This window comes from Triturus cristatus, chromosome 6 (assembly GCF_964204655.1).
Source record: "Triturus cristatus chromosome 6, aTriCri1.1, whole genome shotgun sequence".
Taxonomy (NCBI): domain Eukaryota; kingdom Metazoa; phylum Chordata; class Amphibia; order Caudata; family Salamandridae; genus Triturus; species Triturus cristatus.
The window spans coordinates 732,292,543-732,313,284 of NC_140589.1; positions in this window are offsets into that span (position 1 = coordinate 732,292,543).

Sequence of the window (20,742 nt, forward strand, 5' to 3'; positions counted from 1 at the left end):
TCAAACATCCAAGGGACTAATACCCCATCAGCTAAGGCCTCCGATCCTCGTCCGGGCTGTTGACGGAGACACCGGGCTCGCCCGGGCCCGGCTTCACTACACCACCAGGCCTGGCGCTGGTCCACCTACGTTCATCCAGGCCGCTGTGCGCAGGCTGAGAGCAGGCCCCCTTCGGTCCTCAACCCCGAGCTCTCTGGGTGTGGCAGCTGCGTCTACCTAAGGCTTCTCCGTGTTCGCCTCAACTGGGCCTGCCAGTGTTGGGTGTGCAGGCCAGCCATCTACCCTGGGATCTCACAGCGTCCGCAGACCTCCGGTCGCCGCGGCCCATGGCCGCGCCCGCTCTGGACACCACTTGGATTGCAGGCCGCTCCCGGTTTCAGTCGGCGCGCCGTCCACTTGGCGCCACTGTCTCGGGAACTCCAAGTTTGCTCCCGGAGCCTTCAGGGACGGAACTCGGCCGGATTCCGCCATTTGTGCCGGTCAATGCACAGGGAGTCGCAGTTCTGGGCTGACGGCAGGCGGGAGCAGAGAAACAGCATCCTAGCCTGCCGCCATCTTGGCTACACCCCTTTAATACATAATTTAAAACATCTGTCCAGAACAGTATTGAGCTTTAACGGTCTCAGATTAAGGCTCTAGGTCAGTTCCAGCTCAACAGGAATATTAATTCCCAAGTACTGAAAACTTAGGCAACGTATTAGTAGGCACATTTGCCTGTTCTTGTCATTGCTATCACCTCTCAAGGGGACCGGTATGGAATTGGACCAGTTAACCTGTAGACTGGATGCCTCCCCATAGGCCTCAAGCATGTGGGTCAGGTAATGCCCCGTAATCAACGAGCGAGAAAGAAACAGTTGAATATTATTTGGTTAAGCAGCCTTTCTGTCCTCAATTGCCACTCTCCAGTATAACCCATACGGCCAGGGGTTCTATTGCCTGGACATATAAGAGGGGTGAACGGGGCGCACCCTTGCCTACTACTCCTGCGGACTGCAAACCGGGTGAGAGGACCTCATTCAAACAGACCTGGGCCAGCGGTTGTGCATACAGTACTTGGACATATGACCTGTCCTTGCCACCAAACCGTGGGCCCCTCGGCGGAGGCATCGGAGATAGCGGAGGTTCGGGCAGGACTGTGGCAATACCCTGCAGCGTGGAGCTGTGGCCTGTGGACATGGTGGCCGCCGTGGGGCGCTTCGGGCCGTGCGGGCGCCATTTTGAGCGGGGAGTGACACGCGCTGGATCTGGAACCAGCCCTGATTGTTGTGAATGCCTCCTGGTGGCACCGACGGGTGGATGCTGACCCGGACGCCCCCCGGTAAGAGTCAGGGAGTGCTTGTGATATATGTGTGCTCCGTGGCGAGGCCCCTGTATTGACATCCAGCAGTGTGTGGGCAGTTTGTGGAATGTGGTGGCTGTTGGGCAGTCTTGGACATAGGGGCACCTTCCTGAGCGTGAACGTACTCTTATATGGACTGCCGCCCTCATAACACCCCTGCAAAAGTGGTGGGATGCTCTGAGAGATCACCAGCATTCGAGTGACATTGAATTACCTGGAGATTGGTGGCGCTGCAATCGAGGAGCTCCACTGAGGGGGGAAGCCAATGCTCTCTATTGAGGTGTAGGTGAGGTCTTCAGCTAGACTCACTGTTGCTCCTGTCTGGGTGGCCTGAGGATCGGCTATAGCCAGGCGGCTACAGGGAGGTGTGGAGGTGTCGCGTGTGGCAGACGTGGGCATGGAGGCCAGGCGGCTGCTGTGGTGCACATCCACATAGCTGATATGGGTAAGCAAGATGCCAAACAACCAAAGATAAACTTTGAGCAAAGGAGAGCGACCCGGCTGACAGAATCCGATCCGACGACAGGTGCGTGAGGTTCTGTTGAAAATCAGTCGGAGGATCAGGGGGAAGACATCTGCACGCTCATGCTTGAGATGCGCTCCAGCCTCCGTACCATCTACGCAAAACTGGACACTCTGATGACCCAAATGGAATCCGTCAAGGCTCAGGTGGGTGTCCATGAACATCGTCTGGACGTATTGGAAAACAGACAGACTGAATCCCATGAATTTCAGGTAGAAGCGAAAGAACAGCTGTTGCAGATGGACAAACTGGGTATAATTTGCGTGAAGAATGAGGATTTGGAGGCGCGGTCGCGCCGAAACAACCTGCGCATAACAGGCATACCGGAGACCACGGCCATAGTTAAAATGGAGGCATTCTTAACAGACCTGCTGCGAGACCTTTTTGATGCCCACCTTTCACCAGTCTTTGCGGTGGAGAGAGCGCACCGTGCCTTGGGACCTAAACCTCCAGTCGGGGCCACTCCCCGGCCGATATTGGCGAAAATCCTAAATTACCAGGACCGTGATCTCATTTTGAGGCAGACGTGTGATGGGGAACATAAACCATAAAGGGAACCAGATATCCTTTTATCTGGACTTCACACAGGCAGTCCAGGCGGCGAGACGGGAATTTCTACCAGCCCAAAAAATCCTCATGCAGGCACAAATCCCTTATTCGCTACTATACCCTGCTAAACTGAAGGTGTCACACGACGGTTCCTCTCATTTCTTCACCGACGACAAGTCTGTACTAATATTCGCAAAACACGTAGGGGGCGAAAAAAGCGCGACACGTCCCTGGGCTGGAGTCATCTGCAGGCAACCAGCTAAGTGACAACGACTGAGGGCATTTGAGTTCTATAGATGGGACATACGTACTTCATATTCTCCTAATGTGCTGTTTTTTGGCTCAGGATGTTTGTATTTTGGATTAGGTTTGCAGCTACCATCTCTATACTCACACTTAAATCGGGCAGGGAGTCGGATTGGATGGTGGGGAAGATTATTTTATATGTTCTGGAACTGGGACACGTTGCCTTCATGTGGGCGGTATGGAGATTGGGTGGGTAGGGCGGGGCAGCTATGCCATGTTAGTACTTGGTGATTAGGCAACGCTGTGTGTTTTTTTTTTCCAGTTTGGCTGTAGACCTACCTCCCTGCAGTTTCTTGGCTGCCCTGCCTAGGTAGGGTGTGTATGCCGGCACTTTTGCACCTCCCTTGGGAAATTTCCCGTCTGTTGCTCGTTCACATGTTTGTTATCGGGGTTATCTTTTGACCTGTTTGGGGGGTTGGAATGGGCGGTGGGTGGTGGGTTGGGTTGGTTGTTGTTTGTTTCGATCATGTACCAGACCAATGTTGGATCCATTGCACAGTCTAGAATATGGGGATGAAGCGGGAACCTAGATATTGCGACTTCATGTTAATTGTATCATCACAATCACACTAAAAGCGCGAGTTTTCTCACATGGAACATTAGAGGTTTGAACGATGGAAGAAAGGTCAGACTCGTACACGCCTACCTAGCTAGTAGCAATATAGACATATGCTTACTGCAGGAGACCCACCTTAATGTGAGGCCCTCTCCAAAACTCAAGCACAACAAATGGGGGCATGTTTACTCCTCGATATACTCCAACTATGCCCGAGGGGTGGCGATATTGATTAAGCGGGGGCTGGACTGGAGGGAGAAGGAGGAGCACATAGATCCAGAGGGCAGGTGTATTTTATTGTTTGGGACGCTTGGTGGTGTGGACATTGTGCTGATAGCTCTTTATGGTCCGAATGCAGACTCCCCTGCATTTTTTCAGGACACCTGGGGTAGAGTCAGGGCGACGGGGTGTGGTACGGTTCTGGGGGGGGGGGGACTGCAACGCTGTGCTAGACGATGGACTGGACAGGCAAGGGACGGCATGTACATTGCATCCTGCTGCGAGCACTGCTTTACACACTATCCTTGAGGATGGTGACCTGTGTGATGTATGGAGATTTCGAAATCCCCTGACTAGAGAGGGCACCTGTTTTTCAGAACATCATAGAGCTTGGTCTCGGTTGGACTTCTGGCTGACTTCCCGCGAGGTGGCCAGTTGGGTCATAGATGTGGCGCACTTGCCACGCACCTTATCAGACCACGCCCCGTGCTTTCTACGGCTAGCTCTCCCTGGTTCAGTGCCATGTGCTTTTTCATGGAGACTCCCCCCACATGCCCTATCGGATGACAATTTTAAAGAAGAAATACGTAAAGATATAACTGACTATTTTGCAAATAATATTGGCTCTGTCAATACAGAGGTCTCACTGTGAGAGGCATTCAAGGTGGTCATCAGAGGCCAATGTATCGCTCGTCAGGCTGGGGTGTTGAAGGCCATTAGGGGTACGCTTACTTCTCTGGAATCCCAAATTAAAGAACTTGAAGCGCAATTCTATGCGTCTGATAATTCCGAACACTTGGCTCTCCTAAAACCCAAATTACTGGATTATGCCGAGGAAGCACAACGCAAGGTAACGTTTCTTGGGAAGCATGCTGAGGCGCGTAGATATGGAGAGGGTGATAGACCGGGGAGACACAGTTAGAGGACAAATGGATATTCTCAGGGAGTTCTCCACATTCTATTCTTTTTTTTTTTTAAACAATTTTTATTAACATTTTGCGTAGCGTGCAATGACAGTATAATTCACACGGTGTACAGACGTGGATACAATATTGTGCAAATATTAATTCATTCGATTTTCAAAGTAGAGACTCATCAGTCCAGTCCCATGCGTCCAAGTGATTCCCAAAGTACGATCAATAAATATCATTTAGTAGAGTGTGCTCATTCACTGGTATCAGACTCGGACTCTTCTAATGGCGGGGTTCACATATATTACCCCGATAGGCATTCCACCCTCCCCAGACCTTCATCCATTTTTTGGGACACCCTCGGTGGACATATACTGACTTTTCTGCCATCATCGCCATGTCCATATCTTTCTACCATTGATTGAGCGTAGGGCTCAGTCTGGACCCCCAACGTTGTGCAATGTTTCGTTTTGCTACCGTCATGCCTAAAGTTACCCAATCTTGAACAACCACGTTTAAATCTGTGGGTTCCCAGATGTTGAGCAGACAGCACCTTGGGTCTGGCAGAATTGTGACATGCGTGACCTGTGAGAGCGTGTGCATCACCACCATCCAGTAGCGCGCTATATTCGGGCAGAGCCAAATAGTATGGTAAAAAGTACCTGCTTCTCCGCATTGCCTGAGACAGAGCGGCGTATCTGCGCGGTGTATTTTATGTAAGAGTGTCCTAGTGTAGTACGTGTGGTGTAAGATTTTTTAATTGCACTAATCTAAGTCTATATGGTATTGCAGCCTCTCTAGGGGATGCAAGTGCCTCCTGCCAGTCAGCCTCATCAATGTCCTCCACTTCTTGTTCCCACATGGTCTTCAGTGTTACCGTGGGATCTGAGCTGTTATTTACTATTTTACGGTTGGTCAGTGAAATTTCCTTTTTGTAAAGATGGTCAGTTAAAAGCCTATCCTCTAGTGGGGAGGATTCTTCGGGTCGCGTACCCGGTGGAAGGAGGGACTGAAGTGCATGCCTGATCTGCCCGTGTATCGAAATAGTTCTGTCTACGCTAAGCCGTAGGTGGCTTGTAGATGGGTAAGTGTGACCATCTCTCCCTACTGCCACAAACCCCCAACTTTCGATATTCCTATTAAATCCCAACTGTGGAAAGCCCTTGGTGTTGCACAGCATCCCAAGTCGCTTGGTATCCCATAAAGGCATTGCTTGTGTGACCACCCCTTCCCAGCCTAATGTCCGTTGCGCCTCAAACCATATGCGTATTGTGTGCGACGTTGAACATGCAATATTGTATTGTCTCTTTTTGTTGTAGAGTGCCCCCATGATCCCAGACGGGTCTAGAAGGTGCCTATTCATCCGAAATGCTGGATCCTCTTGGGGGACATGGAGCCATTGGTTAATAGCCACCAGCTGGGATGCCCAATAGTATACTCTGATATCGGGAAGAGCAATCCCGCCGTCGTACCAGCTTCTGGTGAGTTTGTGCATTGCTATACGGGGAATTTTCCCGTCCCAAAGCAATGTCGTCACTTCCGCATTTATTGCTGTGAAATATGAAGAGGGGACAGGGAACAGTGTATTCTGCAGCGCATAAAGAAACCTGGGAAGTGCCATCATTTTAAATAGGGCAGCCCTTCCCAGTAGCGTCAATGGTAGTGTGCACCAATACTTGACGTCTTTTTTGAACCACTTTCTATTCTTCGTTATATATGGCCACTCAGGATAGCTGTCCGGAGGGCATGAAGGAATTCCTAGAGGCACTGGTCTGGTTCAACAACGACTACAGGGAATATATGGACATCCCTTTAACCATCAAAGACGTGGCTGATGTTATAAAAGGCATGCCTCCAGACAAAGCACCCGGATCTGACGGCCTGACAACCCCATTCTATAAAGCATATTTGGAGGAGCTGGAGCCTCGCCTACTGGCGGTGTATGAGGAGGCCCAGGAGCCGGGCATTTTGCCCCCAACCATGCGGGAAGCGATCATTATTACTTTGTTAAAACCAGGAAAACCCGACACAGGGTTAGATTCCTATAGACCGCTGTCGTTGATCAACGTTGATGTCAAAATTTTAGCGAAATTGATAACAAATAGATTGCAGCCTTTGCTCCTCCACATTGCCCTCCCGGGACCAGTCAGGGGTTCATTCCTGGCAGGTCAACTTCTCATAATCTTCGTACACTCTTATACACTACCTACACCCGGATGTGCAGGCCGCGGCGGTGTTTCTCGATGCCACTAAGGTCTTTGATACACTGGAGTGGCCTTATCTCTTTGCGATATTGGGCCGCATGGGGGTTAGTCCCCAGTTCATTGGCCTGATCTGTTTACTATACACTCAGCCCTCTGCTCGGATAAGGGTCAATGGGCTCTTGTCTGACCCCTTCCCAGTCTCACGCGGTACGCGACAGGGGTGCCCCTTGTCTCCCTTACTTTTCGCGGTGGCAATGGAGCCTCTAGCTGCACTGATAAGGCAGCATCACACAGCCAGAGGAATTGGTTTTAGCACCAGAAGCCTACTCATCTCATTGTATGCAGACGGCGTCACTCTTTATTTTACAGACCCTGAGTTAAATTTAAATACCCTGCTGAGAGAATTCATTAAATTTGGAGGACTGTCAGGTATATCCATCAATTGGGCGAAGTCAGTCATATTCCCCCTGACAGATAACACAAGAGTCACGGCTACTGAGTTTCCGCTACAGTGGGAAACCGAGAAGGTTAAATATTTGGGCATATGGATTAGCCGTGATCTGCAGGAGTTATGGAGACTGAATTATGGTCGTGCTGTTACCTGGCTGGAGGATAAGGTGGCGATATGGTCGAGGCTACCGTTATCACTGGCAGAAAAGATTGCCCTGGCTAAAATGGTAATTTTACCAAAATGTTTATATCTTTTTGTTAACCTGCCGCTCATCCTCACGCAAGCCTTTTTTTAAACTATACACTCCCTTTTGATATCGCTGGTGTGGGCTGGAGGACAAGCCAGTGTCGTGGGAATTACTGACATTACCGTTGTTGCAGGGGGGGTATCGGGCTCCAGATATGAAGCTATATGCACTATGTGCGCAGGCACAGTTTTTACACTACTGGGTTCACCCTACACCGTTCCAACCGCATGTTGCAGTCGAGACTGACATGGTTAAGCCTGTACCTATAAGGGTAGCGTTGTATCAGTCATATAGACGTCCAAGAGAGGACATTGACTCTGATGAAACACTATGCTGGGCGTGCGATGGGCTGAGAAGAAGGGCGGGTGCCAGGATACTGTACGCCCCCTCTATACCAATAGCGCAAAACCCAATGCTACCCAGTGTCAAAGACGGGATAAGCAAAACAGTGGCTCAGAAACTGACATTGCACACGTTTGCGGACTTATACCCTAACAACACTTTCAGGGAGCCCCCAGTCGAGATTGAAGGTCAGGGTGTGTCGTTTGCTGACATGTTTCTATATCATAAATTGCGCTCTGCTTGCCGTGCCTTACATGAAGACTTCCCGGCCCCCCCGCCAACTCTCTCAGCCCTGGAAAATCTGCTGCGCTCTCCTTCACCATGCAAACTAATCACATGCCTTTATACACGCATGCAGGCGGATGCTCTGATACTACGACCCAGCGCGCTGCAGGGGTGGAACGCTGGACTACCCCTAGCACTCACAGAGGAATAATGGGCTTACTGTTGTCATCAACTCACTGAACTGTCCCCTAACTACAAGCTTAGATTGATCCATTTCAAATTCCTCCACAGTTATTACAGAACACCTATAGGATTACATTGTATGGGGCTCAGGGAAGATGAGTGTTGCTGGCAATGCGGATATACTCCTGCCTCCTTTTTACACATGACCTGGGACTGCCCATCTCTTGGCTCATTCTGGTCCACGGTCTTCACATCCATCAATCAGATTATAGGTTTGTCCCTGTCGCTGACCCCTCTGCTGGGTCTGCTGGGCTATGTCAAAGATACACCAGTGAAAACACGTAAACTTTATGCACTTCTTTTATTATTTGCTAAATGTCAGGTGGGCGTGCACTGGGGGGAGGGGTAGGCTAACCTTGGCTAAAGATTGGATAAAAGATGTGACATATGGCCATTCCCAACTGAGTGTCTTCTGGGAGTTGATGCCGGCCGCCTTGAGACCACGTGACATTTGGGGACCATTTCTTGATTGGGCTAGGGAACGGGGAGGGGGTGATGGACCTGCTATGTCGAATGTGGTCCCTGAGGAGAACCAGACATAAATCAATGTGGACTTCAGATATGTCTATTGTGGTGGGGCCTAGGATATGTCCATTTTTTTCTAATATTGTTAACCTCATGTAAGATGTGAAATGTCAAGCTATCCGTCATGTGCCTGGGATGTACTGCTTCATCAGAAGCCCTTTCTTTTTTTTTTTGGTCCTAATGTTAAATATGTGCTAAGAATTGATCCTAGCTGGATACAGGTATATTGGTCTGTTGTATTGATTGTATGCTACATTGTTTTCTTTTGATCAGCACCCAATGCACCTTCTGAGGATTTTAAGCGCGGCACCCGGGCCAATAATGGTTTATAGCCTCATCCAGATCTCTGATGTCGGCATGAGACCAGATTGGGCTGCAGGGAAAGCTCTCCTCCCAGGTAGGGGAAGTGGAATCCAACGATCAGCAAGAGGGCGAGAGTGGCAGTTGGAGGATCTCCCCTAATGCTCAGACTCCCCCTGGGACACCAACAGTCATCCATCACTTACCGCTCCAATCCTCTGGGCTTCTTCCCCGCCATGTCCATCCTGCCCAGTCTGTCCACAGATGCAGGCAGACTGAACATGTATACTTGCCCGGGCAGAGCTCAGGTTGCCATTCCCGAGTCTCCTGACTCACTGCCTAGTCCAATCGTGACCATTACCCCTAGGCCCCTGTTCTCCTCAGGCCCCACTCGGGCTCCCCTACAGCTCAGTATCAGACCGCTGGTCACTGCAAGGCTGCACAATCCCAGGCCAACCACCAGGTCAAGTGGCGCCACACACCGCAAGTTCAGGAGTCGGGTAACTCGGACAAAAACCCGGGGAAAAGCACTAGGCCGTGAGTGCCACTTTACTGTGGTCATGTGACGGCATCGGGTCTACGTACGTCTGCTCAGGTGTTGGACAGCTGCAGCCTAGAACAGTGTCCAGTGATTGCGCGGCCCCTGGGTACAAGGAGATACCACAGAGAACAAGATGGCATTGGACTGTCCACTGTCCGTACGTACTCTTGCATGTTTTGCTTTGTGTCAATGGCGAGAGCAGCCATGTTTGTCCATCCGTACGCGTGCATGTTCAGCTTTGACTGAATCGATCGCAAAAGGCCTTCGCATGGCGAGAGCAGCGCATGCGCAATGCTGACGCCAGGCGAGACCTAGAAATTCAGTGTGCCAGCACAGAGGATAAATGACGATGAAGCAGGGGAGAACAGGCGCTTATCTCTGAGTGGCTGCGATATTGGCCACCTCCCCCTATATTGGCAATTTAAGTCCTCAACACTGGGTTAGAGGACAGTTCTAGGATCCATTAGGAAAATATAAAGAACAATCATTGGACAAGCAAGTTTTTTTCCTTTTGCCCATTTTGAGTCTGAAGACCCGAAAGCTCTTATTTGCTGGAAGAAAGAAAAAGTTTTCTTTTGCAGCTGCCAATACAGAATGCAGCTCGGTCCCCGCATCCTGTAGAAAACAAAAAAAGTAAGAGCCATAAGGGTGCCAGGAGCACATAGCCTGACCTCTGTGGCTCATGGGGAGTGGGCCCAAAGTGAACCCCTGTCATCAAATTTAGGTTGAGCATATTAGACTGCATAAGCGGTCTGGTTGCAAAAGACCTACTGTGAACATACAATGAGCGCACAATCTACCCATTGCTTACCATTGTTTGGCTTTGTCACTTTATTATGCTTGATTATTATTCAATGGCTTGCTGTAATTTTCTTGTGTATGTCTCTGCCCTGGAGCATGGACTCTTTATGATCCTTTAAATTGTCTGACTTGTATTCTTCCACTGCTCACATTTAGGAAACAGCTTTGTTCTGTTTAATTCAGCATCCTATGTGATTGCCTGTGATGTATAGCCCTCTCCATTGTATGCAGCTTCACCCCTCGTATCCTTGGCCCCTGTCTATTCCCTCAGGCGCTGTTGCTCTGTACCCCTCCGTGCTTATCTGTAAAAGCACAGAAAGCAGAGCTATTTTTGCTGTGCTTGGGTTTGAAAAGCGGACTTTAAGAGCTGTGTTTGTTTTATCTCCTGCATTCCACATATTGCATTCAAGGTCGCACTGGGGAATCAAAAGCTGTGGAGTCTTGTACATATGTGTAGCTGGACCCTTCTCGTCCCAATGGACTCTGTAGAAATGATGTAATCATTTGGGTGTGTCTGGGTGTGGTTAATAAAGTTGATGATGTAATGGGTACAGTTAGTTAACGGTTACACTGTGAAGAATAAAGACGTGCACTACACAGCTCTGTGTGTGTCATTTGCATGTTACCGGGCTTGGGAGGACACTACAACTGGCAACAAGTTAGGGGATCTGCAACACAAAATAGTGAGAGTGTTATCCCTGAGAGTTTGCAGAGGTCCAACAAACTGCTTGTGTGTGCCACGCGCGCCTCAGTCGAAGTGAAGCAGTAGACGGTTGGCACATGTGGTGTCAAAGCGCCACCAGTGGCGGCTGGTAGGGGACGGTGAGGGAGAGTAGGAAATAAAAAAAAAATTAAAACGTTTCTGCTGGTCGCTAGCTGCCGCCTCTCCTCACAGAAACCAGGAACAGGAAGCACCCAGGGTTCCAGACTACCCTGGCCAATCACAACGCTTCATATAGCAGCGTTGTGATTGGTCTGAGCGCCGTGGTTCGGGCTCAGAGAGGGAAAGGGAGCCTGGGCATGTTCTCCACCCAGGCTGTAATGCAGCCTGGGTGGAGAACTTGCAAAGTGCGCATGAGAAGCCACTCCTCCTCCCCAACATCACAGGAGCCCAGCCCTGCCATAACCTGGCGGCAAATGGAATACTAAAAATAAAATGATAATAACTTCCGTTATTATCATTTTATTTTTTTCATTGCACTGCTTTAAAGCAGTGGGGTGACGTTACTCCGCCTTAGTGGAGGAGCTGGCACTGAGCGCCACTCCAGCCAGTGCAAGGCTTTTGAAGAAGGCGAAGGCCCTACGGAAAGTTTAGTCACAGTCCACATGGAACCTGCTGGTAAGGCCACAAAAAGTGGTACTGCGCTGCAACTTAGCGCAGAGAAAGCACACATACAGTATAATAGCGCTAAAGGCAGCGAGAATCAGGTACAGAGAAGCACAGAAGACTGTGATAGCCAGTTGCAGAAAGTGTGCCAAAGCAGAATCCTCAAGGCACCACGAAACGCCAAAGGACAGAGAAAACCAGGTATGATACAGAAAATTGAGAACGGAAGTGAGTCTATGCAAGATACAAAGCCATTATTCACCCATAAAGATGAATAAGGGCCATACATCATCATGGCAGTCGCGGCGACGCTGATGCAAGCCCATTGCTTAGAGGTGGTATGAATGGAACAAGTCCAAGGGGGCAGCCGACGTTGCCAGAGCAAGTCGTGCTCTCAACAGCAGAATGTCCCACAGGTGGTTATGATACTGCCATGTTTTTGAAACCGCAGCTTCTATTTGATACCACAAAAAAACAGGTGATGGTGTGAAAGAGGCAATAAAGAAATTACCCCTAGCTGATGAAATATTTTACAGTCAGATTAAAGCACCATTAGCAATCAAGTTCAATCCAATGCCGAACGTCGACTATGAAAGGTGCTTCTTTCACCAAGCTAGACAGCATGATGGAGAAATGATGCATGAGTTTGCTGAAAGACTTGAGGTCCTCATCAAACATTGCAAGTTCAATGAATTCAAGGATGAAGAAGCCATTAGCCTCAGAGTCGTTGATGGTTGCTTGTTTTTACTTGTTCAGATGACATATGCAGCATGAGACACTCCGTCTTGAGAGAGTGCTTATAGCTGCGAGAGCAGAAGAACGTGCAGACTGACAAGCTGCTGATATGTAAGCTGGAGTAGCCCAGACTGAATCAGCATTGAATATGAAAAGTAAGCAGGGACATAAGGTCGAAGGCCATAAAGTGATGTCTAAGAGAAAAAAATAAATTGTGTTTCCGATGCGGATTCTTCTTTCCGCAGGAAGGTAAATGTCCCACCATTGGACAGACATGCAAGGGTTGCAGTAAAGAAAATCATTTTGTAATGGTTTGCAAAGCGAATGAGAAGGTGACTGCGTCACATCAAGAAGAGAAAATGGAGACCAAAAAGTTCCAGAAACCTCTGGCCATGCCCACAAGACCAAGCAGCAACATCAGTTGAGGCAATTAGAAACTAAACAAAGTCGATTGTCATCGAATACATCTTCCAAAGGTTCTTTAACGTCACTGTTGAGCGACAGTGAAGAAGATGGCTGCGTGATGATGGTGTCGACTGGAGAACGTTGGGAGCACATGGATTTGGCTTCATGCAGAGAAGAGTCCAAGTCCAAGCGAGATCGCCACTTGAAACAACCACGTTACTTTGGACATGCTCCCAAGATAACATTAAAGTTGAATGGGTGTTCAATACCTTTCATCATCAATAGTGGTACATCAATAAATATAATATCATACCTGCAAAGAAGTACAATGAACTATCGCCAGTGCCATGTCTCAAACATTTAAAGATAAAAGTATAATTGTGGGCTGCCTCCAAGCAAATGCAAGGATCATTTGTAGCAAATTTTTAACACAAGAAGACAAAGGTACAAACACCAATTCATGTTCTCAAAGGTACTTCGTCAAGTACATGCCTAGTCAGTTTCAGTACTGCTGCAGACATGGGTCTGATTTCCATCAACAACAACATGAAAGCACATGCAGACATCGTAAGTCAGTTCCAATCATTGTTTCATGGACTAGGTAAGCTTAAGACCATGAAAGTGCAACTTCACATCAATGAGGACATTAGCCCTGTTGCTCAACGGCATCGTCAAATTGCTTTTCACTTGCAAGAAGTGTTGAGAAAGAACTGGAAACACTGTTAAAGCATGATATAATTGAATTCTCTACTGGTCCGAGGCAATGGGTTTCACCCAAAGTGGTGGTGTCCCAAAAGGACAGTGCAAGTGCCATAAACATCTGCGTTGACATGCACCAGGCTAACAAGGCGATTGAGAAAGAACAACATCCCAGTCCACACATTGATGATATGACTACGCAGCTGAATGGTGCCAATGTTTTTTTTCGTCACGATCTGAACAAGGGGTACCATCAACGCAAACTGGAGGAAACCTGCAGGTACATTGCCACCTTTTTGCCCATATTGGTTTTTTCAGATTTAAAAGACCTAGTTTTTGGTGTGTCGTCAGCTGCAGAACTCTTTAAGGATGTCATTCATCGCATATTTCAGCCTGGCACACATGCTTTTAATTATAGTGATGATATACTGGTATATGAGGTTAATTGAAAATAACATGACAAAGTCCTTATACAAGTATGCCGCTTGCTGGCTGATGCCGGTCTCACTTTGAAGTGTGAGTTTCACCAAACAAAACTCTGATTCTTTGGTGGACATACCTTCTTTTAAAAGGGGATGACACCAGATCCGGCTACAAGCTTTGTCGTCCACTACTCCACCACAGGATGCAACAATGTTCAGGTCCTTCCTTGGCATGGCCAGTTACCGTTCCATGTATATTCGTGATTTTGCCACAGTCAGTTCCCAATTGAGTGACTTGACAAAAAAGAACACTGTGTTAAAGTGGTCACTTGAATGCGACCAAAGTTTTAAGAAAATCAAACATGCAAATCAGAATTCTACTGAAACGGACCATTTTTATCCGAAACTTCATACTGAGATTGCAGTAGAAGCCAGCCCAGTGGGGTTGGGTGCAATCCTTGCCTAGCATAGCGGACACGACAATGCACAAAGGCACATTTTAGCTTATGTGAGCCAGAGTCTGTCGCAGACTGAACGTGCTAATTCCCAATTGGAGAAAGAAAGTCTAGCTGGGGTGTGGGCTTGTGAACACTACCATTTGTTTCTCTATTGAAAACATTACACCCTTGTCAATGAACACCAAGCTTTACTGATAATTTTAGGGAAACTGAAAGCCAAAATGCCCCCTCACATTGAGAGGTGGGGGTTGCAATTGCAAGAGTATGATTACACTATTGTGCACAGGCCAGGGAAAGATAAAAATCCTGTTGACTACTTTTCACGAATGCCAGTACAGTGTCAAAGTACAACATCTAAGGACTTAGGCCTATGTCAACTTCATAGTCATGTCAAGCATACATGCAGCTCTTTCAGTGGTGTGAATTCTTGCTGCTACAAATACAGATCTGAATGTTCTCAAAAACATTATTGCTCAGCAATCCTGGAAGAAATGCACTCGACCTCTTACAGATGACTTTGAATACCGAAAGTTTAAGAATGCGAGCGAGGAACTCTCTGTCACACAGGAAGGCCTTATATTACAAGTGTTAGAACTCGGGGTCTCTAGTTGGCTGAGGTAGGTACCTTAGTCCAAATAGGGACCCTTGCTTCTAGTCGGGGAAAGGAGGGACACACTCTCAGATAGCCCCTGCTCCCCCCCGGTAGCTTGGCACGAGCAGTCAGGCTTATCTCCAAGGCAATGTGTAAAGTATTTACAATCACACTCCCAGTAACACAGTGATAACACCACAAATGGACACCACACAGGTTTTATAAGAATAGCGGTATCTTTATCAAAAAAGGGATACGATGAGACCAAACGATAGAAATCCAACATATGCGTATTCGTAATATTTGACTTTGCTGGCTATTAGGCCAACAATTCACTTGTAGGTTCTTGCGGTATTAATGAACAGTTCGTGATGATCTAATGCAGTCCTAATGCAATGCTATGCAGTTCATAATGCAGTTCGTAACATAGAAATACGTCCCTTGTCCTCTCCACAGTCAAATCAGCAAACTGCAGGCCAGCCCCAGAACAGACAGCAAGGGCAGCCCTTTACTTCAGTCTCTTCAGCTGTTCTCCTTTGGCAGAGGTTCCTCTTGATCACGAAGTAGTTTCAATCCTGTTTCAGTCTGGATTGCAGTATTGAGTTCAGGGGTTTCAGCTCTTACATTTATACCCCTAAATGCCTTTGTAATCTTTGTGTTCAGGGGGCTCTGAGCCCGGTCCAAACCAGTTCTGGGTGTCTTCCTGCAAGTGCACACCTTCTTCCTTTGATAGCAGGGGTCTGGTCCCAGACACTCTGCAGGAGGTGGAGCCATTCCTTCGTGGCAGCAACACAGGCCTCTTCGCATCAAAGGGGCTACTCCTCCCCCTACACCAAATGCAGGCCAGCCTGTGTTGTCTCACCTTCTCTTCTCTGGTGTCAGCACACTCCCCAAACTCTATCACATCCAAACCCAGACAGTTAATACACAACCTGGCAGAGACATACAGGATGGTTAGGACAAGAAACCAGCCACTTTCAAAAGTTTGGTTTCTGAACACACAATTTAATAACCATCTTCATACAAAGATGTGTTGTCAAATTCTGAATTCAGGTGGGGCTTGGGTTGGCAAGCCATCATGGTGGACGTGTGCTGAGAGCGCTCCGTTCAGCCTCACACTGATCCTGTAATATCCTGCTTCTCCGGTCCTGATCTGGGTCCCTAAGCTGCCCCGCCAACATCTGATACTGACATCCCTTACCTGTGCCGGCCCCAGCCTTGTAGGATGTCCTGAGGTGGCTGTGCGGCGACTGAAAGGGGATGCGGCCTGCTGGAGGCGCGTCCATGTGTGGAGCCGGGGAGTCGCCTGGATCCTTGGCTGTCGTGGAGGGACATCGCTGCCGTGGCGGAGCTGGCGAGCCATGAGGCCAAAGTGGCTGGGGCTCCGGCGAGTGTCTCCGGAATGAGAATCTGCCCCTGGGGGTCAGCTGCCCCCTAAACTCGAGGATTCTGGCAGGGGGTGCCATGTAGATTGGCGGCCGAGTCGGGCTGCGGCGGCGAGGTTTCAAGAGGAACATGCGGAGCGATCCGCGGGCCGCCGTTCCCAGGCTACTTCCCCCACGCATTGGTGGTCTGGCTGGATCTCGAAGGACGAGGGGTCTCTCCACACCAACCAGAGCCTTCCTGTCCTGGTGGCCGGCTGGGGCGTGTGAGTACCCTCGTGCCTTTGGGCGTGGGGCCTAACAGCTGCCCGTGCTCCCCCACCTATCGTTGGGCCCCTTCATCTCCCCCCCTCCCTCTCTCACTGTTTACACAGGCTGGGGGTTCGGGGGTCTTATCGGGCCGCAGGGGGGGGGGTGCACAGTGGAAGCGCCTTGAGGAGGGCGCGTGAGGTCTGCAGGCGAGGGGGGAGGTTGAGAGGCTGCCCATCTGCATCTTGGCTGGTCAGGGATCTATCGCTGTGTCTTCTCCCTCTCCCACATCCATTTCAAAGCACCATCTATTGGCGGTTGGCCGGGTGGTTTCCGCTGGGAGCAGGTTGCGCCCATTGTTTCGCGGTGTCTTCTCTTTGGCCCGTTCTGGGCTTCAGAGGTCTGTTGCGCCTGGAGTACTTTCACTGGAGGCCGGTGTGCAGGTGCCTACATGGATCCTGAGGGGGTTCTCGCTCTGGCGGCTGGGTCGGGCAGCGTGGGCGCCATTGGGGGTGCGTGAGGCTCGGGGCCTGGCTCTGGGCAGTGCCCATCCATCTGCTCAGGTGCCGTGTCCTCTTTGCCCCCCTTCTCTCTCCCCCCTCTGCTGGGGAGTGTTCACGACGTCGGTCGGTGTTCTGATAGGGCCGCGGGGGTGCCCCTTGGGGGTGCTGCAAGGAGGACGCGCCAGTTTGGGATCTGCCGGTGGTGCCCCCCCACATTATCCTGCTGCTGGGCGCCGGGCGGGCTGAGTGCCTCGTTCTCCTCCCTTTACATGCTGGGAGCCCTTATCGGCGGTCTATCGGGCTGCACGGACCTTCTCTAGGGCTCCTTGGTGCGGACTCAGACTATTGTGCTGCTTGGGGTGCACTTGGTTCCCTGGTACATCGTGGTGGGGGACTTCGGCCCCCTCCTGGACTGCGGTGCACCCTTCCATTGTTTTTTTTTTGTTTGTTTTTTTTAAGAAGAAACCTTTATTGCACATTAAAGAGATACAAACAAGGGCCTACAACCACAAGGGCCGGCCGCTAGAAAGCTCGGGAGCCAGCAAGGCAACTCCATACATTCAAATGAACCAGAAGCAAAAGCTCCCGAAAGTTCGAAAGCACATATAACAGGCCGCGGCCATAGTCCAAGGGCAATCAAAAAGGACGGTTTCATATTTTCTAAAAAAAATAGGAAAAAAAACAACAATAACACACAAACAAGGCAATGAGAGTCCGAAATAGCAGCGTGCGCTCCCCAGGACGGGGGAAGATCCACAGTATCTGGAATAACTCCTGACAGGAGGTGGTAGTGGGGGGCGGCGGAGAAGAGGACAAAGCATGCACAATTACGTAGAATGTGCGGCTAGGGGGACAAAGCGACGTCGACCTCTCGCGGCAGAGGCGGAGCGCAGATATTCCCACGATAGGAATTCCATGGACCCCACACCTTAGTCCACCTCCCAGGCTTGCCTCTCGCCACATACACCGTCTTCTCCCTGAACATACACCAATCCATATTCTCCTTCCATACCGAAATCGTAGGCGGCCTCGAGGAACCCCACAACTGTGCGATATTGCGCTTAGCCACCATGTACCCCAAAGTCACCGACTGCGTCTGCGCCGCATTATAGTCATTTGGTTCCCAGACATTCAGCAAACACCTCCTGGCCTCTGGTAACAAAGCGACATGCGTGACTTCCTCCATTACAGTATGTACCCCGTTCCAAAATCGTACGACCTCCGAACATTCCCATAGGATATGAAGAAAGGTACCCAACAAGCCACAGCCACGCTTACACAGTCCATCCCTCAAATAACCCATACGTATCAAACCAGGCCCTGTGACATACACTCTATGGAGTATCTTCAGCTGCACAAATCTAAGGCGGGCCGGGATCGCCACCTCTTTCGGGGAGGCCACCGCCGATACCCAATCCTCATCGTCCAGTTCCAATCCGTCGGCCGTCCACGCCTCCCGCAGATGGGTCAGCAAGTCCATACGATCATTAATAAGTTTTTTATAGATCAGGGAAATAGTGCTGTTGGGCACATAGCCGTCTAACACCCTATCTTCCAACGGGGAATATTCTGGGATAGCAGCAACATCCGGAAAAACCGAACACAGCGCATGGTGGACCTGTGCATATCGGAAGTACTCCCTATCATTTAATTTGTATTCAGTTTTGAGCATTTCAAACGTCACCCACCTTACTTATACCAATCATATCCCATTTCTCAAAGCCTTTCGTTTTCCACAGACAACCCAAGCGCTGGGAGGCATACAACGGCGTCGCTCGAGTCAAGCGATCCCTCCACCCCATCGCAGCATTCGCCGCATGCCACACGCGTACCGCAACTTGGGTTGGTCCTGTCAACCGTGCATCCGGAGTCGCCGAATACAGTGCCCTATTGTAATCCCCGCCCGGAAGTAATAACTTATACATCTCGAAGGCCGGATTCAAAGCAGGACCGTATATCCCGTGGTTCACCGCCGCCAATCGAGACGCCCAATAGTATCTTTTAATATCGGGGAGAGCAACACCCCCATCATATCAAGGGAGTGTCAACTTGGCGAGAGCGATCCTCGGTCGCCCGTCCCAAAACAGTTGGCGCTGAAGGCCCTCCACCTCACGGAAGTAACGGGCCGGCACGACATCTAGCGTATTTTGTAAAGCGTACAAAAAGCGAGGCAGCGACATCATTTTAAACAATGCCGCCCGTCCGAGCGGCGAGAACGGAAGCCGTCGCCACCTCGCGACGTCGGCCTTCAATCGCTGGAGTGGAGGGAGAAGGTTTCGCTCATAGCGGACCGCGGGGTCCAGTGATATGAAGATTCCCAAATATTTGAACCCCAATGTAGCAATCTGAATAGGGCACCCCCGCGGCAGGAGGGGGGCCTCGCCCGAGAGGACGTAAACACATGACTTGGCCCAGTTGATAACCAGGCCAGAATTACGACCGAAGGAATTCAATACGTCCACCAATACAATTAGCGACTGTCGAGGAGAGGTGAGATACAGAAGAATGTCATCCGCATAAAGGGAGACACGGTCCTCAAATTCCGGCGTCCATCTAATGCCCCGCAACGACGGCTCCCAACGCAACCAGGCAGCGAGAGGTTCCAAAGAAAGTGCGAAGAGAAGGGGCAACAACGGACAGCCCTGTCGCGTACCTCTCCCCAGCGCGAAGGGAGCCGACGCCCTACCATTCACCACAACCTGCGCCAATGGGTCAGCGTATAGCAATTTTACCCACCCAATGAATTCAGGGCCAAACCCGAATTTAGCTAACGCAGCCCAAATATACGGCCACTCTAAAGTATCGAACGCCATGGTAGCGTCCAAAGACGCCAAGATGGCCAGCTCACGCATAAACTCCGCTCTAGCAAGCACACCATGCAACCGCCTCAGATTCAGGGCGGTATTACGATGAGGTATAAAACCGGACTGGTCCTGATGAATCAAGTCGCCCACGACCCGAACCAGTCGATTGGCCAATACCTTAGCCAGAATTTTGGGTTCCGCGTTCAACAACGAGATAGGCCTGTAGGAGGCACAGCAGTCTCGCGGCTTCCCCTCTTTATGTATCACAACTATGGTAGCGAGACGTTGGTCAAGGGGGAGGGAGCCCGCCGCCCGTGCAGCGAGGAACATGTCACGGAGATATGGTGCTATCTTATCTGGACGCAACTTATATAGTTCAATGGGGAGACCATTGGGACCCATGGCCTTACCAGAAGCGATCGAGCGAATGGCCAGAGCAATCTCATCCGGCGACAACTTCGCCTCCATCAATATGCTATCTGCCTCCGAGAGGGACGGCAATGCAATATCTCTAAGTAACAGATGAGAGTCCTCCTCCGAGCACCCAGAGACTGGAGAGTATACACCCTTCCATTGTTGGCGCCAGTGGGACTGCTGGGGCCGAGTTCTCCTGTGCTGGCTTTCCCTGCCTGACTGGGACATTTTCGCACACCAGAAAGGTGCTACATTGATCGTTGGTGGGCCCTGGTCCGGGGCGGAAGGTGGTGAGTGATCCATCATGACGAGGGACAGACCGGGCAGTGGATCGACCAAGCAGAGTACTATTGACAAATTTACGGGCCAGGGGGCCTCTGCTGCGGTGCCCGGGGGGACACAGAGCGCTGTGCCGGACAATGCCACTCTCATGGCTACCATTACTCAGTCCAGAGATGCCCTGGAGGTCA